Raw genomic sequence first — 26,236 nt, forward strand, 5'->3', positions numbered from 1 at the left:
AGCATTTTCTGCTACCACGGGCATGTCTGGCAGTCACCCATCAGAAAATCAGGTGGACTCAGAACAATGTGGCTCAGGAATGCTTTGCAAAAGCTCATGAAATGAAGTGACAGTGGAACTGCATCCCCCCCAAAGTAGGCCAGAACAGGCAGGCCGATCCTTAAAACAGGGCAACTTACTATGAAAGGATCAGGAGTCTTTTCATAGACTATCCAAACTGTGCAGGTCAGGATAAAAAATTGTTCTTCAGACATAGAGCCAGGGAAGTCAAAACTTAAATGAGAAAAGGCAAACCCCGACAACAACAGAGATGAATCCGATGTTAGGACTCGCTTGCAAAGATTTTAAAGTAGCCAATATAAAATTTCTTGAAGGAGTAATTATGGATTACTATGAAATTAAAAAAAAAAGATAGCAAACCTCTGCCAAGTTACAGAAATAATATGAAACATGCCAAATGGAAATTAAATATTTAAAAATATCATAAAGAAAATAAAAAACTGCTGGCTGGGATCCACTGTAGACTGTAGATGACAGAAGATGAAATCAGTGAACTTGAGGACAGGTTAGACTATGCTGTTGTTCAGGAATGAAAATGTTGTTAAGGAAAACGGTACAACAAGCAAACAAACACGGACCGAGTTTGGGAGCTTTGGGATGAAAGCCAATGGGCTAACATTTTAATCATCTGAGTTCCAGAAAGAACGAACAGTCGAAGCAATATAGATCCAATTCAGATATGACACAGCAGCTAGAGTGATCAGACAGGGAAGACAGCCTTTTTGTCCGACATTTTAGTGAGGCTGCAGGGGTGGACGCTCCTCTCCCAGCTTCGCTATGCCGCCCAAGGATGACAAGAAGAAGAAGGATGCCGGAAAATCGGCCAAAAAAGACAAAGACCCAGTGAACAAATCTGGGGGCAAGGCCAGAAAGAAGAAGCGGTCCAAAGGCAAAGTTCGGGACAAGCTGAATAATTTGGTCTTGTTTGACAAAGCGACATATGACAAACTCTGTAAAGAAGGTCCCAACTATAAGCTTATAACTCCAGCTGTTGTCTCTGAGAGACTGAAGATTCAAGGTTCCCTGGCCAGGGCAGCCCTTCAGGAGCTCCTTAGTAAAGGACTTATTAAACTGGTTTCAAAGCACAGAGCTCAAGTAATTTACACCAGAAACACCAAGGGTGGAGATGGCCCAGCTGCTGGTGAAGATGCATGAACAAGATCCACCAACTGTACATTTTGGAAAATAAAATTTTATTAAAAAAAAGACAGGGAAGATAAACAACTATGATAAATATGTTCAGATTTCTAATGGGATAAGTAGACAACATGCAATAATAGATAGGTAATGGAGGTAGATAGGTGGAAACTGTGAAAGAGAATAAAAAGGGAATGCCAGAATTCATGCTATGGCAATAGCTGTGAAAAATGGGGTCTTTGATGGGGTCCTCAGGAGTTGTGACCTGCCCAAGTAGAGAATCAGTGACCTTGAAGAATGGCCAACAAGGACTTCCCAAAGTGATCCGCAAATAGAAGAAAAACAAAAACCAACCAAACAAACAAACAAACAAAAAAAAAACATGAAAAAATGCAGAGTAGAACATCCAAAAACTGTGGAACAATTTCAGAATACATGACGTAGACATAATTGAAATGCCAGAAGTGGAAGTAAGGGGAAAAGGAGCAGAAAAGCTATTTGAAAAATGATGACTGTGAAATTTCCAAATTACTGATAGGCACTGAATCAGATACCCAGAAAGCTCACAGGACAGCAAGCTACCTCGTGGCCTATAAATGTGAATAAAAGAAAAGATAAATAAGAAATCTGGAAGAAAGCCAGACCAAGACACACACGCACACACGCACACGCACACGCACACACCAAGAACACCAAGAACGAAACCCATAGAGGAACAAGAGGAAAATTACAGTGAAGTCGTGTGATTGACCATGCAAGCAAAAGAGAATTAGGGGACATTTTTCGTGTGCCAAAGGAAAAAATAATTCACCAACCTAGCATCCTTATATACCTGGTTAAAACTATTTGGTGAAGAAGCGTCCATAAAGACTTCTTCTCTCAGACAAAGAAAAATGAAGGGAACTGTCACCATTAGACCTATCCTGCAAAAAATGGAAAGATTTTACTCAGGAAGAAGAGAAATGATGAAGGTCAGAAATTTGGATTTACATAAGAAAGGGAGTGCCTCAGGGAAGAAACACATGAAGGTAAACAAAGTTAATTTTTCTTAATAGGTCGAAAAGTAACCTGTTAATTTATGTTTTTTTTTTTAAATTTACTTATTTGAGAGAGAAGAGAGAGAGAGAGAGGGAGAGACAGAGTTCGTGAGAGAGAGCAGGAACAGTGAGGAGAGGGAGAAGCAGACTCCCCACTGAGCAGGGAGTCAGATGCAAGGAGATGCGATGCAATGTGGGACTGGACCCCAGGACTCCGGGATCATGACCTGAGCCAAAGGCAGATGCTTAACCAAGTGAGCCACCCAGGCACCCAAAAGTAACTTGTTTAAATAATAAAATTTATCTTATTCTTGATAAACGCCAAATAAATGTTTCAATAATGAGAGTCATAACGTAGCCAGTGAGTATAGCACAGGAGTAAGTGAAAAGAATGGCAGTCATGGAAAAATGGGCAGAAACAGTGTAAGTTACCTGCTCAGTTTGTCAAGAGTGTCATTTGAAGGTGCCCTTACATTAGTTTGAAGTGAAATGCACCCTCCAAGGAAATATCTAAAGTGTTTTTAAGCACCTATAATTGGTACACTAAGAAGTGAACGAAAAAACTGCCTTTATGTAAAATGCTCAATTAAAACCAGAGAAAGCAGGAAAGTAAGCCTCTTGTAATGAATAGAAAATAGCTACACGCATGGTTGATATCAGTGCAAGTATTTCAGAATCCACTTTAAATGGGAATGGTCTCTAAATAGCAATCAAAAGTCGCAGTGAATTTTACAACTGCAGCAGTTATGTATTGTCCGCAAGCCCCTACTTTCAGTACAGTGATTCCGATAGGCTTAAGTAAAGGGATGGAGAAAGACAGACCGTGCTAACAGTAAGCTAAAGAACTTCGGAGTGTTGATCAAAATTTTAAACTGTCAGGGGCATAAAACTCACAGAAATCGACAGAACTGTCACAGCCACAGGAAGCCTAAGAAGATACTAAGAGTACTAAAGATGAGGTTGTACCCTGCATGGGATCTTGGAGCACAAAAACAACATTAGAGAAAAGCTGAGAGAGTCCGAATAAAGTATAGTCTTCGGTTAATGATAGCCTCTCAATATCAGTTTGTTACAATGTGCCACATTACCATAAAATGATAATAATAGAGGAGATGTGATTGTGGGGGTATATGAGAACTGTCTTACTCTCTTCCTGGTAATTCTGTAAGCCTCAAACTGTTTCAAAATGTAAGCTTTACTTTCAAAAACCACATTGCTACTATGTTGCAGGAGTTGCAGTTATCTCCAGGCTGGACGGATAGTCAGTTGTTGTTGTTTTTTTTTTTTTTTTTTAAGTATATTCAACCCTACTCCTGCAACAAGGCTGTGGGCCAGCAGCATCCGAACAGCTGACATGTGGATGGATGAATTTAAAGAGCTCTACGACCATCACAGCCCCCTGCCCCCGTGGAGCCCTTTGGGGATGTAACAGAGAGGAGGCGGCTCCATGCAAAACTCCGGTGGAAGGGTTTCAGGTGTTCTTGGAGAACATGTACCCAGAATCGCACGGGCCTGACCACAAGCCTACCTCCTTTGGGATGTTCTGGAACAAACGACTGAAAGGTTACTGCTTTGACTCTTACCCTCCCAGTGAAAACCAAATCATGGGACACGGGGTCCTTTTGTACCTGTCATGGAATGCGTCAGCAGCAGTTTTTCAAGTACATGTCCCAGAATGAAGTACGCTGTTGCACCCACCAGCCACAGCCTGCATAGCTGAGGATGCAGGAACGGGTGTTCTCAACCTGCATGTCTGCCAGGAAACTGCCACAGAGAATCAGAAGTTCATCTTGCGGGGGATGGCTCTTTATTTCACGTACACTCCCATAAATGCATTCAGGCTGAGAGGAAGGTATCACCCTTACGGGACTGCATGGATAGGGAACATCAGAAAGGGCTTTTCAAGGGACACATGAAATAAAGTGTCACTGAACCAAGGCCCCCATGGAAGGAGCGGGAAGGCCCCCGGACTCTGTGCCCAACAGAAACGTAGCTGAGTATAGTGACAGACCCACCCGAAGCCTGGCTGCTCCTCTTTTATAAGGAAGTCATTTTGCAGTCTGTGAAAGTGATGTTGGATTTAATAAGCTTCATACTGATTTTGAAAACTTCAAAATTGCTCCCAAGTACCCTATTTTCAAAGGGTAGTGATAAAGTATTAACTCTTGGTGTTCAGAGAATTAAAACCTTTCCGTATTTTTCTTTTTCTATTTTTTTTTTTTAAGATTTCATTCATGTACTTAAGAGAGAGAGAGAGAGAGAGAGAGAGAGAGCAAGGCATAAAAGAGCAGGAACAGATGGCAGAGGGGAAGAGAGAGAGAGAAGCAGACTCCCCACTGAGCAGGGAGCCTGACACAGGACTCCACCCCAGGATCCCGATATCATGACCTTAACCAAAGGCAGACACTTAACTGACTGAACCACCCAGGTGCTCCAGTACTTTTCTGTCAAGACAAAAAAAAGTCAGTCTGGTCCAGTGTCATCCAAAGCCATTGTTTTCTTGTTGATGCTGTGTTTCAATGCTGTCTACGTGGTGTTTTAAAGTCCTCTGCTGTTATTGTTGACTTATCAATTATTTCTTTTGTGTTTGTCATTAATCGTTTTACGTATTTGGGTGCTCCCATGTTGGGTGCATGAATATTTACAGTTGTTAGGTCTCCTTGTTGTTTTGTCTCCTTTATTTTGATAAGGTAACCTTCTTCATCTCTTGTTAGCATCTTTGGTTTAAAATCTAGTTTGTCTGATGTAAGTATGGCTACTCCAGCTTTCTCTTGTTGTCTGTTAATGTGATAGATGGTTCTCTATGCCCCCACTTTCTTTTTCGTGGGGGGACTTGTAATGTACACTGATGAATTAATATTCATATAAATAGTGATAAGATTACCATTATTAAATTAGTTAACACATCCTAACCAATTTCAAGTGTACAATACACTGTTATTAAGTATAGATTCCCAGAACTTATTCATCTTATAACTGAACATTTGTGACCTTGGGCAATATTTTTTAGTTAAGAAAAAAGAACTGACGATTCTAGATTTTATATCTCAAATACTGTCCTTCATGTATCAAGGGGAATAAGGGCATACTCAAAAGAAGGAAATGGACAATAACTTTTCATTTGCAGATATACCCTCATACAATGTCTTGATGTTCTCTTACCTACACTCATCCCCTACGAAAAGAGCTAAAGAATAACTGCAGAATGCTTGGTGCTTCAGAAAATAAAAAGCAAATGTGTTGGATAAAAAGAGGGGTAAATAAAAACTTTCCTTTTTTGCAGGAGCTTGTTAAATCATGTGTGATGGATGAAGCAAAAATTAGAACATCTGTTTTGATGCTCAGAGCATGTAAGGGAAATATTTGAGACCAATATTTAGAATATTTAGAATTTCCAAGTTAGAAGGGTGAGTGGACCTAAATGGAAGTGTAACTTTATGCAATGTTATAAAACATCAGTGCCTATAGACAGTGGTTACACATGTACAATACTTAGAGCAACCACTAAAAAAAGATACAAACTGATATACTCAAAAACATTCTGAAGGAATCAAAATGGATCTCTCAAACATTCTGGTAGCCCAAGGAGAGCAAAAAATGAAACTTAAGGAGAAAAAGAACAACAAAATTCAAATATTGGAATGTTAGAATGAAGCCATTATGTATGGATATTTAACTATCAACTGTCTAGTACACCAGTGAAAGAGATGGGCAGCACTGATGTAAGAAAAGTACCCCCGGACGCCTGTGTGGCTCAGTCGGTTAAGCGTCTGCCTTCAGCTCAGGTCACAATCCCAGGGTCCTGGTATCAAGTCCAGCGTTGGGTTCCTTGCTCAAGGGGGAGCCTGCTTCTTGTGCGCATGCTCTCTCTGACAAATAAATAAAAAAATCTTAGAAAAAAAGAAAGAAAAGTGAACCAAACATATGCAGTCTACAGGAAATGCATTTCAAACACAACTACACAGGTAGGTTAAAGGTAAGTTGATGGACAAATATGTCATGCTAATGCTAATTATTTAACAGGAGCAGCTCTATCAGTATTAGAGAATGTATTCTTCAAAGCCATAATTACTACACTCAGGAATATATATATATATATATATATATATATATATATATATATATGGCAAGAAATTGTAACAAGCCTAAACATGTACATAGTCAGATGCAAACCACTAAATACATGAAACAAAAACCTGATAGGGCTGAATGGAGTGATAGACAACTCCACAGTTATAGTTGGGAACTTCAACACTCTACTGTCAGGGATCGATAACACTTTTTTTCTCATTGGATTACAAAGCAAACTCAACTGCATGCTGTATTCCCAAAACAGATCTATATCAAATGATTTGTAAATGTTGAAGGGTCAACATGTAAAAGGACAAACTGTACCAAGCACTGTCATTTATATTACTGTACAAGATATTCACTGCCACACTCTGAAGTGACTTTCCTTAGTGAAAGTGTTCTACATCCCTGATGAACTCATGCATGTCCACATGATTTAGCCTGGTCTATGGCACATCTAATCCATGTTTGCATGTGGGATGATATATTTATTTATTTATTTATTTATTTATTTATTTATTAACATGCAGTGCTTTATTATTTTCAGGGGTACAGTACAGTGATTGAAGAATTCCATACATCACCTGATGCTCATCAGGACAAGTGCACTCCTTAATCCCCATCACGTATTTAACCCATCCCCCCACCCCCCTCCTCTCTGGTAATGATTGGTTTGTTCTCTATAATTAAGAGATTGGGGCACCTGTGTGGCTCAGTCAGTTAAGTGTCTGCCTCTTGATTTTGGCTCAGGTCATGATCTCAGGGTCGTGAGATCCAGCCCTGTGTCGGGCTCCACTCTGAGTATGGAGCCTGATTAAGATTCTTTCCAAAATTTGGATGGAACCAGAAAAGACCCCAACTTGCCAAGGAAATATTGAAAAAGAAAAACAAAGCTGGAGGCATCACATTGCCTGATTTCAAGCTCTATTACAAAGCTGTGATCACCAAGACAGCATGGTGCTGGCACAAAAACAGACACATGGACCAGTGAAACAGAATAGAGAGCCCAGGTATGGACCCTCAATTCTATGGTCAACTAATCTTTGACAAAGCAGGAAGAAATATCCAGTGGAAAAACAGTTTCTTCAATAAATGGTGTTGGGAAAATTGGACAGCTATATACAGAAGAATGAAACTCAACCATTCTCTTATACCATACACAAAGATAAACTCAAAATGGATGAAAGACCTCAATGTGAGAGAGGATTTCATCAAAATCCTAGAGGAGAACATAGGCAGTAACCTCTTCCACATCAGCCACAGCAATTTCTGTCAAGACACATCTCCAAAGGCAAGCAAAACAAAAGCAAAAATGAATTTTGGGGACTTCATCAAGACCAAAAGCTTCTGCACAGTCAAAGGGAACAGTCAACAAAACAAAGAGACAACCCATGGAATGGAAGAAGATATTTGCAAATGCCACTACAAACAAAAGGCTGATACCCAAGATCTCTGAAGAACTCCTCAAACTCAACACCCAAAAAACAGATAATCAAGTCACAAAATGGACAGAAGACATGAACAGATACTTCCCCAAAGAAGACATACAAATGGCTAACGGACACATGAAAAAATGTTCATCATCTTTAGCCATCAGGGAAATTTAAATCAAAAACCACATTGAGATACCACCTTACACCAGTTAGAATGGCAAAGATTGACAAGGGAAGAAACAAGAAATATTGGAGAAGATATGGAGAAAGGGGAGCCTCTATGCATTTTCAAAATGCCCAGATCACACATAATAAGAGAAATGTGTATTTTAATTACAGTATGATACCATCTATTTTCTACCATATTGCCAAATATACGATCATTTGAAACACACCTTTTCGTGAGGCTGTCGGAAAAGGGAAATGTGACTGGGTTGTTAGTATCCATCTAAATTGATATAGCTTGTAGAGAAGGCAATTAAGTAATATCTGTCAAAATTATGTGTTCATTTACCCTTTGATCCAGAAGTCTTACTTCAATGAATTTATGTATTGGATTCATTTGGGTGTGCGTGGAAAGAAGTTATATATAAGCTTATTCAATGCAGCATTGTCTGTAATAACATTAGAATGATTGGTAAATCAGTGCCAATCAGTAGCAGACTTGCTAAAAAAAAAAAAAGAGAGAGAGAGAGAATACATCCATGTATAAGGACACCATGCAGCTATTTTTTTTTTTTTTTAAGTAGAATGTTATTTAGCTGAAGAGCTAAGTGTACCATCTGAAACTGTATTGCATGAATCCAGTCCTGGTTCTTCCTACTTTCAGTCATATTAACACTGGGCAAATTACTTAAATTCTATGTGCTTTAGTTTCCTCAACAAGAAATGAGGACATGTACTTCACTTGGTATGATGACGGTTAAATTAATAAAGCACTCTCTAATTTTTGTCCTTATTAGGATCACACAGAAATATCTCCAAGATACAATAAAAATGAAAAAAAAAATGCAGGTCCCAAAAGCTGTTTGGTATTGAACCATTTGTATAAAAAGGGGACTGGTTACAATACATGTAAATGTTTATATATACACATATATACACATATGTTACTCTGCAAGGAAGGATATATAAGAATCTGGTGGAAAAGAGTGTTTGTCTTTGGGGAAGGGAAGTGGATGTTTCCACAGTTGAGGTGAGAGGCATACTCTTAACTGACTGTTTTGAAACTTTTGAATTTTATACTATGAAAGTATGTATCACATAGTCAATTATTTCTTTTTGTTAAAGGCAAGAACAGAAAATAAAAAGCAATAACATACACTTAGCCTCTATGCAATCTGAATCTGTGAACTTCTCTACCACAGAGGTACAGCTGTATAATGTGTCAACTGAAAACATACAGTTTCTCATTAAAAACTCAGGGAAAAGTTTTTCTCCCCTTTCTTCCACAATCTCTCATTTGACCAGCCAATGTGTTTTGTAGTTGCAGTTTAATGTTGTGAAGATCTTCAGAGGTGTCTGGTGATCCTGCCCCATACCTGGCCCTGTCAGTCCTGATCCTTCCTATGTTCGCACTCAGGCTCCACAGGAAGCCGAAATGCAGTAGCAGTCCCTTGGGCAGGAGAGGGAGTATAGGTGTGTGGGTGGGTGAGTGGACAGTAGAGAACACTTCCCAATGAATCCAGGAGCTGGTAGGACTGGATCATAGGAGAGCTGAGGCTCCAGGTTCCCAGAACATGCTGCATTGTCTCATGGGACATCAGTTACAAAACATAAATTTAGAGAAAAAAGGTTAGGAATTTTGAGAATCAACATTAACCTACAAGACCAAGCACCCATTTTCAGCATGGGCCCTGTGGACCAACTATACTGATTGCAGGTCCTTAAAGCCAGCCCTGCTACCATGTCTTACCTATGTGCTACTAGTTAACTTCTCTGGGGCTTCAGTTTCTTCACCAGTAGAATGGAGAGTAAAGAAAAATAAAAGCCATTATAGATTTCTTTTTAAGGCTTCACCAGGATTTTCTTTTTTTTTAATTTTTAATTTTTTATAAACATATACTTTTATCCCCAGGGGTGCAGGTCTGTGAATCGCAAGGTTTACACACTTCACAGCACTTGCCAAAGCACATACCCTCCCCAATGTCCATAACCTCACCCTCCTTCTCCCAACCCCCCTCCTCCCAGCAACCCTCAGTTTGTTTTGTGAGATTAAGAGTCACTTATTGTTTGTCTCCCTCCCAATCCCATCTTGTTTCATTGATTCTTCTCCTACCCACTTAAGCCCCCATGTTGCATCACCACTTCCTCATATCAGGGAGATCATATGATAGTTGTCTTTCTCCGCTTGACTTACTTCGCTAAGCATGATATGCTCTAGTTCCATCATGTTGTTGCAAATGGCAAGATTTCATTTCTTTTGATGGCTGTATAGTATTCCATTGTGTATATATACCACATCTTCTTGATCCATTCATCTGTTGATGGACATCTAGGTTCTTTCCATAGTTTGGCTATTGTGGACATTGCTGCTATAAACATTCGGGTGCATGTGCCCCTTTGGATCACTACATTTGTATCTTTAGGGTAAATACCCAGTAGTGCAATTGCTGGGTCATAGGGCAGTTCTATTTTCAACATTTTGAGGACCCTCCATGCTGTTTTCCAGAGTGGTTGCACCACTTTGCATTCCCACTGACAGTGTAGGAGGGTTCCCCTTTCTCCGCAAACTTGCCAGTATCTGTCATTTCCTGTCTTGTTGATGTTAGCCATTCTGACTGGTGTGAGGTGATATCTCATTGCGGTTTTGATTTGTATTTCCCTGATGCCGAGTGATATGGAGCACTTTTTCATGGGTCTGTTGGCCATCTGGATGTCTTCTTTGCAGAAATGTCTGCTCATGTCCTCTGCCCATTTCTTGATTGGATTATTTGTTCTTTGGGTGTTGAGTTTGCTAAGTTCTTTATAGATTTTGGACACTAGTCCTTTATCTGATATGTCGTTTGCAAATATCTTCTCCCATTCTGTCAGTTGTCTTTTGATTTTGTTAACTGTTTCCTTTGCTGTGCAAAAGCTTTTGATCTTGATGAAATCCCAATAGTTCATTTTTGCCCTTGCTTCTCTTGCCATTGGCGATGTTCCTAGGAAGATGTTGCTGCGGCTGAGGTCGAAGAGGTTGCTGCCTGTGTTCTCCTCAAGGATTTTGATGGATTCCTTTCGCACATTGAGGTCCTTCATCCATTTTGAATCTATTTTTATGTGTGGTGTAAGGAAATGGTCCAATTTCATTTTTCTGCATGTGGCTGTCCAATTTTCCCAGCACCATTTATTGAAGAGGCTGTCTTTTTTCCATTGGACATTCTTTCCTGCTTTGTCGAAGATGAGTTTACCATAGAGTTGAGGGTCTATTTCTGGGCTCTCCATTCTGTTCCATTGATCTATGTGTCTTTTTTGTGCCAGTACCGTGCTGTGTTGATGATGACAGCTTTGTAATAGAGCTTGAAGTCCGGAATTGTGATGCCACCAACGTTGGCTTTCTTTTTCAATATCCCTTTGGCTATTCGAGGTCTTTTCTGATTCCATATAAATTTTAGCATTATTTGTTCCATTTCTTTGAAAAAGATGGATGGTACTTTGATAGGAATTGCATTAAATGTTTAGATTGCTTTAGGAAGCATAGACATTTTCACAATATTTATTCTTCCCATCCAGGAGCATGGAACATTTTTCCATTTCTTTGTGTCTTCCTCAATTTCTTTCATGAGTACTTTATAGCATTCTGAGTATAGATTCTGTGCCTCTTTGGTTAGGTTTATTCCTTGGTATCTTATGGTTTTGGGTGCAATTGTCAATGGGATTGACTCCTTAATTTCTTTTTCTTCTGTCTTGCTGTTGGTGTAGAAAAATGCAACTGATTTCTGTGCACTGATTTTATATCCTGACACTTTACTGAATTCCTGTACAAGTTCTAGCAGTTTTGGAGTGGAGTCTTTTGGGTTTTCCACATATAATATTATATCATCTGTGAAGAGTGATAAATTGACTTCTTCTTTGCTGATTTGGATGCCTTTAATTTCCTTTTGTTGTCTGATTGCTGAGGCTAGGACTTCTAGTACTATGTTGAATAGCAGTGGTGATAATGGACATCCCTGCCGTGTTCCTGACCTTAGCGGAAAAGCTTTCAGTTTTTCTCCATTGAGAATGATATTTGCGGTGGGTTTTTCATAGATGGCTTTGATGATATTGAGGTATGTGCCCTCTCTCCCTACACTTTGAAGAGTTTTGACAGGAAGTGATGCTGTACTTTGTCAAATGCTTTTTCAGTATCTATTGAGAGTATCATATGGTTCTTGTTCTTTCTTTTATTGATGTGTTGTACCACATTGACTGATTTGCGGATGTTGAACCAACCTTGCAGCCCTGGAATAAATCCCACTTGTTCGTGGTGAATAATCCTTTTAATGTACTGTTGAATCCTATTGGCTAGTATTTTGGTGAGAATTTTTGCATCTGTGTTTACAAAGGATATTGGTCTATAGCTCTCTTTTTTGATGGGATCCTTGTCTGATTTTGGGATCAAGGTGATGCTGGCCTCATAAAATTAGTTTGGAAATTTTCCTTCCATTTCTATTTTTTGGAACAGTTTCAGGATAATAGGAATTAGTTCTTCTTTAAATGTTTGGTAGCATTTCCCCAGGAAGCCGTCTGGCCCTGGGATTTTGTTTGTTTGGGGATTTTAATTTTTTTTACGTTTGTAGCTTTTATTTATTTATTTTTTTCAGTTTACTTATTTTCAGAAAAACAGTATTCATCATTTTTTTCACCACACCCAGTGACTGTTTCAATCTCCTTACTGGTTATGTGTCTGTTCAGGCTTTCTTTTTCTTCCTGGTTCAGTTGTGGTAGTTTATATGTTTCTAGGAATGCATCCATTTCTTCCAGATTGTCAAATTTGTTGGCGTAGAGCTGCTCAGAGCATGTTCTTATAATAGTTTGTATTTCTTTGGTGTTAGTTGTGATCTCTCCTCTTTTATTCATGATTTTATTTATTTGGGTCCTTTCTCTCTTCTTTTTGATAAGTCGGGCCAGGGGTTTATCAATTTTATTAATTCATTCAAAGAACCAGCTCCTCGTTTCGTTGATTTGCTCTATTGTTTTTTTGGTTTCTATTTCATTGATTTCTGCTCTGATCTTTATGATTTCTCTTCTCCTGCTGGGCTTAGGGTTTCTTTTTTGTTCTTTTTCCAGCTCCTTTAGGTGTAGGGTTAGGTTGTGTACCTGAGACCTTTCTTGTTTCTTGAGAAAGGCTTGTACCGCTATATATTTTCCTCTCAGGACTGCCTTTGTTGTGTCCCACAGATTTTGAACCGTTGTATTTTCATTATCATTTGTTTCCATGATTTTTTTCAATTCTTCTTTAATTTCCCGGTTGACCCATTCATTCTTTAGAAGGATGCTGTTTAGTCTCCATATATTTGGGTTCTTTTCAAACTTCCTTTTGTGGTTGAGTTCTAGCTTTAGAGCATTGTGGTCTGAAAATATGCAGGGAATGATCCCAATCTTTTGATACCGATTGAGTCCTGATTTAGGACCAAGTATGTGATCTATTCTGGAGAATGTTCCATGTGCACTAGAGAAGAAATGTGTATTCTGTTGCTTTGGGATGGAATGTTCTGAATATATCTGTGATGTCCATCTGGTCCAGTGTGTCATTTAAGGCCTTTATTTCCTTGCTGATCTTTTGCTTGGATGATCTGTCCATTTCAGTGAGGGGAGTGTTAAAGTCCCCTACTATTATTGTATAATTGTGATGTGTTTCTTTGATTTTGTTATTAATTGGTTTATATAGTTGGCTGCTCCCACGTTGAGGGCATAGTTATTTAAAATTGCTAGATCTTCTTGTTGGACAGACCCTTTCAGTATGATATAGTGTCCTTCCATATCTCTTATTATAGTCTTTGGCTTAAAATCTAATTGATCTGATATAAGGATTGCCACTCCTGCTTTCTTCTGATGTCTATTAGCATGGTAAATTCTTTAACCACCCCCTCACTAAATCTGGAGGTGTTTTCGGGCTTAAAACAGTTTCTTGGAGGCAACATATAGATGGGTTTTGTTTTTTTATCCATTCTGATACCCTGTGTCTTTTGATTGGGGCGTTTAGTCCATTAACATTCAGGGTAACTATTGAGAGATATGAATTTAGTGCCATTGTATTGCCTGTAAGGTGACTGTTACTGTATATGGTCTCTGTTCCTTTCTGTTCTACCACTTATAGGCTCTCTCTTTGCTTAGAGGACCCCTTTCAATATTTCCTGTAGAGCTGGTTTGGTGTTTGCAAATTCTTTCAGTTTTTGTTTGTCCTGGAAGCTTTTAATCTCTCCTTCTTTTTTCAATGAGAGCCTAGCTAGATATAGTATTCTTGGTTGCATGTTTTTCTCATTTAGTCCTTTGAAAATGATGCCAGCTCTTTCTGGCCTGCCAGGTCTCTGTGGATAAGTCAGCTGCCAATCTAATATTTTTACCATTATGTTACAGACTTCTTTTTCCGGGCTGCTTTCAGGATTTTCTCTTTGTCACTAAGACTTGTAAATTTTACTATTAGGTGACTGGGTGTGGGCCTATTCTTATTGATTTTGAGGGGCATTCTCTGAACTTCCTGAATTTTGATGCTCGTTCCCTTTGCCATATTGGGGAAACTCTCCAATAATTCTCTCCAATATACCTTCTGCTCCCCTCTCTCTTTCTTCTTCTTCTGGAATCCCAATTATTGTAATGTTGTTTTGTCTTATGGTGTCACTTATCTCTCGAATTCTCCCCTCGTGGTCCAGTAGCTGTTTGTCCGTCTTTTGCTCAGCTTCTTTATTCTCTGTCATTTGGTCTTCTATATTGCTAATTCTTTCTTCTGACTCATTTATCCTAGCAGTGAGAGTCTCCATTTTTTATTGCACCTCATTAATAGCATTTTTGATTTCAACTTGGTTAGATTTTAGTTCTTTTATTTCTCCAGAAAGGGCTTTTATATCTCCCGAGAGGTTTTCTCTAATATCTTCCATGCCTATTTCGGGCCCAGCTAGAACCTTGAGAATTGTCATTCTGAACTCTAGTTCTGACATATTACAAATGTCTGTTTTGATTAGGTCTTTAGCCTTCGGTACTGCCTCTTGTTCTTATTTTTGTAGTGAATTTTTCCGCCTTGTCATTTTGTCCAGATAAGAGTATATGAAGGAGCAAGTAAAATACTAAAAGGTTGGCAACAATCCCAGGAAAATATGCTTTAACCAAGTCAGAAGAGATCCCAAATCGTGAGGGGGGAGAAAGGGGATAAAAAGAGGTTCAAAAAGAAAGAACAAAAGAAAAAAAAAGAATTAAAAAAAGAAAATTAAGAAAGAAAAGTATAAAAATGAAAAAATATATATGTTAGATAAACTAGTTAAAAAACGTTAAAAAAGAAAAGGGTAAAAGGTAAAAATAAAATCATAGCACAAGAAGAGAAAAAAAATGAAAAAGAAAAAATTAAATTAACTGCAAGACTAAAAAATCACAGGGAGAAATCTATGAGTTCCGTGCTTTGCTTTCTCCTCCTCTGGAATTGTGCTGCTCTCCTTGGTATTGAAACCGCACTCCTTGGTAGGTGAACTTGTTCTTGGCTGGATTTCTTGTTGATCTTCTGGGGCTAGGGGCCTGGTGTAGTGATTCTCAAGTGTCTTTGCCACAGGCGGAATTGCACTGCCCTTACCAGGGGCCGGGCTGAGTAATCCTCTCGGGTTTGCTTTCAGGAGCTTTTGTTCCCTGAGCGCTTTCCGTAGAGTTCCAGAGGACGGGAATACAAATGGCAGCCTCCTGGTGTCCGGCCTGGAGGAGTCCAGAGCCCGGGGCCCCACTCCTCAGTGTGCCCTCAGAGAACAGAGCCCAATAACTCCCGTCTGCGTGACCTCCGGCCGCGCTCCGAGCTCACCGAGCCTGAGGCTGGTTCAAGGTAATGCCGAGCTGGGAGCTTACTGTTGGCTCTCTTGTAGCTGCCTTTCCCGTTCCAATACCCACAAGCTCTGCGACACTAAGACACCTCCGATCCTTCTGTGACCCTGTGGGACCTGAGGCCACGCTGACCCTGCGTGGGCTTCGCCCCGGTTTAGCCTCTGGAGCGATGTCACTCGGGGAACAGACTTTTAAAAGTCCTGATTTTGTGCTCCGTTGCTCCGCTGCTTGCCGGGAGCCGGCCCCTTCCCCCAGGGTCTATCTTCCCGACGCTTTGGATTTACTTCTCCGCCAGTCTTACCTTTCAAAAAGTGGTTGTTTTTCTGTTTCTAGAATTGCTGTTCTTCTCTTCAATCTGCCGATGGATTTGCAGGTGTTTGCAATCTTTAGATATGCTATCTAGCTGATCTCTTGCTAGCTGAAGTAGTCTCAGCCTGCTACTTCTCCGCCATCATGACTCCTCCCCTTCCCCCGGGATTTTCTATGTTAAGTATTTAGCATAGTACCTGCAACACTGTAATAAATCATTACAAGTTGATTATAATTATTAAATTATTAATGAGATTATAATTCATATTACATTATCAATAACAAATGAGTTAATAATACACTGGAATTTTAAATCGTTAAATGCTTTATTAAAATAGTTAATGAACACAAGCAAACATCACAATAGAAATATGAACCACAACAGATTAAACAGGGGTATTCCTCCTACAGTTTTGAATAAAGTAATGTGTCCTGGTCCATCGCAAATACAAGGTGAGGCTTTCTTTAAGTAGTAGGCTGTAAGTTGGTGGGAAGGTTTTGTGCCTCTCTTCTGGGTACTGTCTGCATTACACAAGGCCCACATTGTACCTTAAAAAAACTACACCTTTGGAGTGTCATTTTCATTCTTCCATGGAGCACCAGTGCCCATAGGTTCAGGCATCTCCCATGTCACTGGCCCTGAAAACAATCCTCCTTATTTCTTCTTGTCCTTCTACCCTCATGGGTTTGGGTGACTCTTCTTTTCACTTACCGAAGTGCCACCATCCCTGTACTTACTTTTTTTGTTGGAGTTATTGCAGGGTGTGTTACATTTCCCCTTCCCATTAATAGGGTGATCAGCTGGGGTAGTAGCTGCAGGGGAATGTGGGGATCAACACAGGAGACATTAGGGCATGTTTGTAGCTGATGGGATGAATTATATATGGTGAAAGATAATAATTCAGTGTTACCTTGTTCCATCTAATGTGCCTGTTCTCCAAATGTTGACCTTTGAGAAAACAGTGTTGGGAGAGGAAATCCAGTATGGGCCTTGAGTGTTCATTTGAGTTTGTGCTGAGTATGCCAAAAATTCAAAGCCCTAACCACTATTTCCCCCTAGAAGATTTCTCAGGGTTCTGTTTGTATTGAACAAATTGAGAGATGAGATAACACCTCCCCAAAGAACAGATTTGCTTCTGCTCACTATAAAGGCAGTACATCTCTGAAACTCCAGGTTCTTTTCTAATATTACAACCCTGTGCATGTGTAGGCATCCATGTAAGTCTACTTGGTGCCCCAGGGGACTTAGGGCACATGTAGAACCAGAGCAAGGACAGTTCTTTTGCTATTGCTTTTGCTGTGAGTAATATAGTCCTTTGTCTCTCATCCAGGAGTCTTCCATCTTCTATCAGCCTCCATCAATCTGTGACAAATTAACTTAAACTCTGCAAATATGGTCTTCCAGGCTCTGCATGACCTGGCCCTGCCTACCTTTCCAGGTTTTTGTGCTGCTTTCCCCCAAATCTCTCTGTTCTTGAGTCATATGGAAGAGAAAAGTAGTGCCTGGCATCTTATACTTACAAGGAAATCTCAGTGCTGCTGATAACTCGGTCTGCCATTTATGGCTGAGCCATGTTGTTCTCTTGTTGAATATAAACAACTCAATCACCCAAAGAAAACTCAAATCCTATAATAGTTTCTTTCTAGTATGATCTTCCTGAAACATATACACTATTCCCCATGTATTGTATTTCTTCACTGCAATGAGTAACCAATGCACTTTTTTAAACTATCTGTGCATTCCTATTTCTCTTTGTCTGGAAGGTGTTGACATATACAATATCAGCTGTTCTTTCAGTATATCCAGCATGCCAATTTCTTTCTTGCCACAGGGATTTTGCACATACTCTTCTCTATACCTAGAACACTGTTCTCCTTATCTCCTTAACCTTATTAATATCTCTTCAATGAGTTAATTAATTAATTACTTCCACAAATAAGTGTGAAACAGTTACCTTGTGTCAAGCACTGTGTTAGTTACAGGAAATGCAGCAATGATCAAAACCAGACATTGTCTTATGTATCCTTTGCTTACCCTGAATCACATAAGATAAAAGTTAATTCAACATCACATTAATGATATACATATCTTATTTAATTTACAATGAGATTATGTCCTGATAAACCCACCATAATTTGAAAATATTTTATGTCAAAAATCCATTTAATACACTAACCTACCAAACATCATAGCTTAGTATAGCATACCTTAAACATGCTCAGAATACTTACATTAGCCTACAGGTGGGGAAAACATCTAATATAAAGCTTGTTTTACTTTAAAATGTTCAATATTTCATGTAATTTATTGAATACTGTACTGAAAGTTAATAACAGAATGGTTGTATGTATACAGATTGGTTTTAAGTGTATTGGTTATTTACCTTTGTGATTTAATGGTTGACTGGGAGCTGTGTCTCACTGCCAGTCCCCAACATCATAAGAGGGAATATAACCACATATCTCTAGCCCAGGAAACTATCAAAATTCAATATTCAAAGTTTAGTTTCTACTGAAAGAATATCACTTTTGTACCATCATGAAGTTAAAAAATCATAAGTTGACCATCATAAGTCAGGGTTCATCATTGCAGAATTATAAAATGACTTACATGGTTTGATGATAAGAATGTTGTTCCCGTGAGTTCAAAAAAATAGGAATTTAATCTAGGATTGAGGATAGGGACAATTGAGGGGCACTAAAGTCAAATCTGAAGGATGAATAAGACATTAATTAATGGCCTGCCAGTCCTGACAGTAGGTGTAGCATGTTGGAAAGGCCCTGTGATTAGAGTAATTGCAATAGGTTCAAGAAACTGAAAGGGGTTTATGTGACTGGAGAGCAAGGTACAAGTAGGAGAGTATTGTGAGATGGAGAAGCAAAGAAATATAATGGCTGAGTACCATGGTTTGTGTAATCACACTACTGTGGTTTGGCCCTCAGCTCTATCACTTTTTAGCTGTGTAACAGAGGGAAAATTCCTGAACCTCTTTGTGCCTTATCTCTATACTGGGGTATGATTAAAAACTGCCTCATAGGTTTTTTTTTTTTAATGAGAATTCAATGCCTGTAAAGCACATAGGACCATAAACACTGATTATGAGTAACATTCACTAAATATTAGCTGTTATTATTAAGACTGTGGTGGTTTGGCAATGATGGCAGGGCTGGGACTAGAATGAGATAAGAGCTGTGCAAAATTTTAAAAGACACTCACTTCTTGGTTCTGACTTTGTACTTGGACTGCTCTGGGTTTGGGCATTCCCTTACATTTTTGCATTGTAGGTGCTTATCTTTTCCCACCTTAGTCCTGGCTCTTAGTGAGAGATCAGGCCATGCAAACCATGTTAAAGACTTTGATTTTTCTCCTATGAGCAAGAGAAGATTTCTGAGAGTTTTAAGCAGGTGGAGCAAATGGGGTATGCATGTGACATGCTGTAATGATTGTTTCACAAATATCATTTCGGGAAAAATATGGATTAGAAGGAAGCCAGAATCAATGTAGATAGTGGCCAGTTGGGAAGCAGTTTAAATAGTCAAAGTATGACATGATGAGACCTTGGGACAAAAATAGTGGCAGTGGAGATAGAAAGAAATACACAATTTTTTAAAAAGATTTTATTTATTTATTTGACAGAGATTACAAGTAGGCAGAGAGGCAGGCCGAGGGCAGGGGGAAGCAAGCTCCCTGCTGAGCAGAAAGCCTGATGTGGGGTTCTATCCCAGGACCGTGGGATCATGACCTGATCCGAAGGCAGAAGCTTTAACCCACTGAGCCACCCAGGCACCCCAAGACATACACAATTTTGATAAATATCCAGGAATAAAACTTAAAGGACTGACTTGACAGTGAATAGTATGTGAAAGGCAAGTGAAAGAGGTAAGAAGGATGTTGCCTAGATTTTTGGTGTGTATAAATGAACAGACTATGATACCATTGAAAGAGATGATAACACTAGAAGGAATTTAGGAGGAAATTTAGGGGAGGAAAGCCTGCATTTTTCCTTTGTCATGTGGAGTTTAAGGTGCTCTTGAGATAACTTGATTGAATATTTTGAATAAAAAGTTGGTTATTTTAGTCTGGAGTTCTGTTGATAGTGTGGACTATAAGTGGTAGCTTATAGATGGTGATTAAAAATTAAGGTATGATTGACATTGCTTTAGGGAGAGCATGGAATGATAATAAGTAACCTTGGAATCAAGCCCCAGGAAACTCAAATATTTGATGCTTAGGTAGAGTAGAATGACTTTACAAAGGAGAAAGATAAATAGCCAGAAAGGTAAGAACACCAGGAAATTAGTGACACTGAAGTGAAAAGAAAAGAGTGTTTCTAGGAGAAAGCATGCTCTTTGTGGTGAGAGGAAGGAGGAAGGTCAAGAGATTGAAGACTGGAAATTTTTTGTTGCATTTAGCAATCCAGAGTTCATTGGTTATATTAAATAGTGAGAGATATTGCAGGGAATGATAGAGTGAAAGATGTAAACTGGGCGCTAAGAAATAGGTGAAATAATGGCAACAGAACCATTTGTTTCAAGATATCTGTGAAGGGAGGGAGAGAGAACAATTTTTGGAGGATTCATAAGTTTAAGGAAGAGTAACTTAAAAAAGAGAGAATATATGCCAAGTTCAAATTTTCCAAAATTTTATTAAGGATTTTTTTTTCTTATTGGTGCCAGGCACTGTACTAAAGCTTTACATACACTATGACATTTAATCTTTACAGCAATCTAACAGTAGAGGGATTATTGCCTTCAATCTGCAAATGAAAAAGCAGAAACTTGAAGAGATTAAGTGACCTGCCTAAAGCCACACTGTATCTAAGCGGCAAGGTAAGATGCTGGAGCCAGTGTGACACCAAAGCCTATGCACTTAACCCCCACCGTAATCCACATCATTGCATTTCAGTTCCGCTTCCCCAATCCCTTCAGTTCTGCCTGTCTCTCCTCTAGTTTGTCTGTGTAGGAAATCTGAGGTAACCAAAGCAACACGGAGAGAATCAGACCTCCCAGCGTGCGAAAGGGACTCTGAAAGTTCTTTGAAATGGAGGCGGTGGGAAGGAGGGGCAGCACTTCCGCTGGAATCTCCATGCTTTTTCTCCGACCCTGGTGAGTTTTGGCAGTGGTGACCTGCCACTGTCTGCAGCCTATGAGTGAGTGAGTGAGTTAGTTAGTTTCTTTCTTTCTTTCTTTCTTTCTTTCTTTCTTTCTTTCTTTCTTTCTTTCTTCTTCCCTTCCCTTCTTCCTCTCTTCTTTCTTGCACACTAGGGACGGAGGATGGGGATTTGCCCGGAGATTCGGAAAGAAGTTGAGGAAAGGACACTTGGAGGTTTTGTTTGGCCGCTATACCTAACTCGCCCAGCTCAGGCACATAATCATTCTTCTATGAAACAGGAAAACTGAGTTATAGGACTCACTCACAACAAAAAGGAAGAATGACAGGGAAAGGAGGGATTCTCACCAAGCCTGGCTTTTTTGAGCTGTGGACAGTGGAATGGACACCTGTACAGATAGGCTGTTTTGAAATGCAGTTTATAGAATGGATTTCTCAGTGCCCCTTCAGCCTGCCTTTAGCTATACCTCTCTGACAGTCTCTGAGGACCGGTAAGGAATCAGTATCTGGTTCTGCATTCACATAATTTCACAGCCAGGAGGGGGACATGCACACCAATCAAAAATATCATTTGTGTCTCTTTTGTTCACTGTTCTATATTTAACATCTAGAACAATTATAACTTTATTAAATCAATGAAATAATAGTTGGGAAAAAGGTGCAATTACATGTTTATAATAATAGCAAGATTTATTGAGTGCTTGTTGTATGTGAAGCAGTGTTCTAAGTGTTTTATATGTATTAATTCATTGTGCTATGTAATATGAAGGAAAGGCACCTAGTGCTGTAAGAGGGTGACCAAAGCTAGTTTGAGGAACCAAGGAACACCTCCCACGGTAAGTCGATTGCCGTATGATTTGAAGGAAGAGTAATCTTTAACTCGGTGAAAAAAGGGAACAGAAATGGAGATTATTCTAGGCATGACATTCTAGAAATAACAGCATTTTAAAAAGTGCTGGTGAAGGGGAGAGACCTTAGCTGAACTGAGACACTGAAAGAAGGTGTGTGTGGTTGGGCCATACAGCACTTATAAGTCACATTATGGATTTTGGTGTTTTTGTCTAAGAGTGATCAAGAATTTTAAATTAGAGTATGATATCAGTTTTGCAGAAAATTCTGTCTATACTATAAATAAAAGGTGGAAGAGCAGGACTGATGTAAGTAGATCAATAAGGAGAATGTTGTAGTAGTTCAAGTATGACATACTAGTCACTTATATTAGTCACTCTAATATATATAGTGGTAGTAGAGATGGAGTAAACTAGAGAGATACATGAGATATTTAGGAACTAAAGTCAGCAGAACTAACGTTGGAGAGGATGTCAAAGATGACTCTCAGTACTGGCCTGTACTACTGGATAGATGGTGATACCATCTGCTAAGACCAAAGGAGGACCAGGTTGGGAGTGGTGCAGTGAAGATCACGTTATGCTAACTTTGAGGTTCTTTGAGGAAGGCAACAGTTATAAACATTCAGGCATGTTTTTAGATTTGGTAGTAGGAAGTTGAGATAATTCTTCCTGTGGACTTTTATTTTTCTCAGTAAAATAAGAAGTAAGGTCAGCTTCTGAGAGTGAGAGGAAAGGAAATCAGGTATTTGAAGAGTTTTTAATTTGAAATTGCCATTACTGGTAATTGGAGAGAGAGCTGATTGGAAATACCATAAATTTGTTGGACACTATCTAGGGCTTGGTTGAGGTTGATGTCTGTGATTCTACATGGCATTGGTCTCTCTATTCATTTCATTTTTCACCAGCAGCCTACTTGCTTCTTTTTAAAAATTGTTTTATGTTAGTCACCATACAATACATCATTAGTTTTTGATTTAGTGCTCCAAGATCTATTGTTTACATGTAACACCCAGTGCTTCTTGACTGCAGGCCTGGGTTCATCCAGACTTTGATATGGGAAGGTTTCTGAGTTGAGTGGCTGAGTAATGCTAGTGCCTTAAATGAAGAATTGACTACAGAGGTGTGCACATATCTGCATGTAAGGGGAGTGGATTGAGATGAGATCTGAGACTGAGAAACTTGTAAAAACATCCAGGATGATCAGGAGGCAATTAGATATTTTAGTTTGGTGGTGAGGCATTAGCTCCAGACCAGAAATATATATTTGAGAGTCACTTCAACTATCAATATCCAGTGAAACCATGAGTTTGAATGAATTCATCCAAGAATGTAGGAAATAAGAGAGCTGATGGCCAAGGAGGGGATCTTGGGAGTACTAGGAGATTAGAAAAGAAATTTCAGAAGCATATGAAAGTAAACAGGAAAAATAACTAGAATCACAGACACAGTGGAAGGGGGGTATGATGCTATAGAAAGGTAAGATCAGATGAAACTGAGAAATAAGTCTTTTAATTAGGACACCTTTGTTACCTTATCGAAAACTGTGTCAGTTGTGGCAGCTGGGGGCCCAAAGGGAATAACTCAAGACTGGATTACATTGAAGAGTGAGGGGGAAAGGCCATTTTGTTTGACAGTCCTTCATTTGAAAAGAAAGGAGGAGGAGAGTTTGGTAATTAGAGCGGGGGGATGCAGGGGAATGGTATTTAGGATGGTGAATACTTGAATATATTTTTTTAGAATGATGGAAATGCACTAAAACGGGAGAAAGTGAAAATATAGGAGAGAATCAGACTATTTTTATCCTTCTAATCTCTAATTTTTGGAACAATCCTCCAGGGGAGGTAGTACTATCCCTGTTTTGCAGAGATAAGGCAGTGGAATTGAGAATTTCAGTCACTTTTCTTTGGTCACACTGCCAGTAAGTAGGAGCCAGGACTTGAATCTGGTTATAACTTTAATGGTTGCACTTAATACAGTACCATGTTGTAAATGCCTTGAACATTGTTTTCTCTTAGGTCAAAAATGTTGACATAGTAGACTCAGTCATTAAAAAAAACATGTTCTTTTAATGAAACCCCCCTCATTCTGACAAATAATATGAGGTTCATCTTTTCTGGAATGACTGTTAGCGCCAGATGCTAAGCTGGATGTTTCGTATTCATTTGACTTGATTTTCACAACATTACAGTAAAGTAGTTGGAATTGATTACATGTACTTACATTAAAGTGAAGAAACCAAGATTCAGTGGTCACAGCTCTTGTCATACTGTACTACCATTGATTTCTTTGTTTGATAACATTTTTTGTGAATCCCCAAACAGACCTGTGTTTTTCAAAAGACTCTTAATCTCACAAAACAAACTGAGGGTTGCTGGGGGGAGGGGGGTTGGGAGAAGGGGGTGGGATTATGGACATTGGGGAGGGTATGTGCTTTGGTGAGTGCTGTGAAGTGTGTAAACCTGGTGATTCACAGACCTGTACCCCTGGGGATAAAAATATATGTTTATAAAAAATAAAAAATTAAAAAAAAAGTCTCTCCAAATTAGCAGACAATAAACGCTACTTTAAAAAAAAAATCCAATTTTACTCATGTATAATTCACACACCATAAATTTCACCCATTTAAAATGTACAATTCAACATTTTCAGTATAATTCACAGAGTTGTGCAATCACTACAATGAATTTTAGACTGTTGTAATCACCCTCAAAAGAAACCCCATACCCATCAGCAGTCACTTTCCATCTTCCACCCCTTCCTTAGACAAACACAAATCAAATTTCTGACTTAATAGATTTGCCTATTCTGAACATCACATGAAAATGGAATCATATAACATGCTGTGATTGGCTTTTTTCACCCAGCATAATGTTTTCAAAGTTCACCAATATTTTGGTTTGTATCAGCACTTTATTCCTTTTGATTGCTGAACAGTATTCTGCTGAATGAATATGTCGTATTCTATCCATCCATTCATCAGCTAATGGACACATGGGCCACTTACAGACTTTATCCACTATAAATAATGATGCTAAGAATATTTGTGTACGGGACGCCTGGGTGGCTCAGTTGGTTAAGTCATGATCCCAGCGTCCTGGGATCGAGTCCCACATCTGGCTCCTTGCTCAGCAGGGAGCTTGCTTCTCCCTCTGCCTCTGTCTGCCATTCTGTCTGCCTGTGCTCGCTCGCTCTCCCTCTCTCTCTCTGATAAATAAATAAAAACTTAAAAAAAAAAAAGAATATTTGTGTACAAGTTTTTGTTTAAAAATATTTTTGTTTAAAAATATTTTCATTTCCCTTTGATAGGTACCTAAGAGGGGACTTATTGGGTCATATGGAAACTCTTATGCTTCAAGTTTCGAGGAACTACCAAACTGTTTCAAAAGAGGCTGCACTATTTTATATTCCCACTATCACTTCATGAGGGTTCTAATATTTCCAAATCTTTGTAAATACCTGTTATGGTCCGTCTTTTTTGTTAGAGTTCTCCTAGTAGATATGTATCTTTTCATGTTTTTTATTGGCTATTTGTATAACTTTTTTTTTTTTTGCAAAATGTGTATTCAGATTATTTGCCCACTTATAATATTTAGTGATTTGTCTTTTTATTATTCAGTTAAAAGGGTACATTACATTTTCTGGGTACATCTTTTGTTGGATATATGATTTGCAAATGTTTTTTGTGAGTTGTCTTTTCAGTTTTTTGGTTTTGTCCTTCGAAGTACAAAGGTTTTTAATTTTGATAAAGTCAATTTATCTAGTTTTTTTTTGCTTGTGCTTTGGTGTAACATAAGAAGCTGTTGCCTAACACTAAGAGTTTCATAGTTTAGCCCTTACATTTCAGTCTTTGATCAATTTTGAGTTAATTTTTGTATATGGCATGAGGAATGAGTCTAATTCATTCTTATGTATGTAGATATCAAGTTGTCCCTTATCATTTGTTGAAAGACTATTCTTTCCCTGTTGATTTTTCTTGGTACCCCTTTTAAAAAATCAATTGACTATAAATGTAAGGGCTCATTTCTGGACTCTAAATTCTATTCCATTGATCTATATGTCAATCCTTATGGTTGTACAACATTGTCTTGATTACTGTAGCTTTTTTTTTTAAAGATTTTATTTATTTTTTTGACAGAGATCACAAGTAGGCAGAGAGGCAGGCAGAGAGAGAGAGAGAGAGAGAGGAGGAAGTAGGCTCCCCGCGGAGCAGACAGCCCAATGTGGGGCTCGATCCCAGGACTCTGGGAT

At 38.9% G+C, this 26,236-nt stretch overlaps 1 pseudogene across 1 annotated transcript; it reads left to right on the plus strand.

Annotated features, from left to right (window-relative positions):
- The first annotated feature begins 775 nt into the window (after positions 1 to 775).
- On the plus strand, positions 776 to 1,260 carry LOC309856262 (small ribosomal subunit protein eS25 pseudogene; annotated as a pseudogene). The gene has a single exon. The product of its transcript is annotated as a small ribosomal subunit protein eS25 pseudogene (transcript).
- The last annotated feature ends 24,976 nt before the right edge of the window (positions 1,261 to 26,236 follow it).

Source organism: Mustela nivalis (genome assembly GCF_964662115.1).
Source record: "Mustela nivalis genome assembly, chromosome: X".
Lineage (NCBI taxonomy): Eukaryota > Metazoa > Chordata > Mammalia > Carnivora > Mustelidae > Mustela > Mustela nivalis.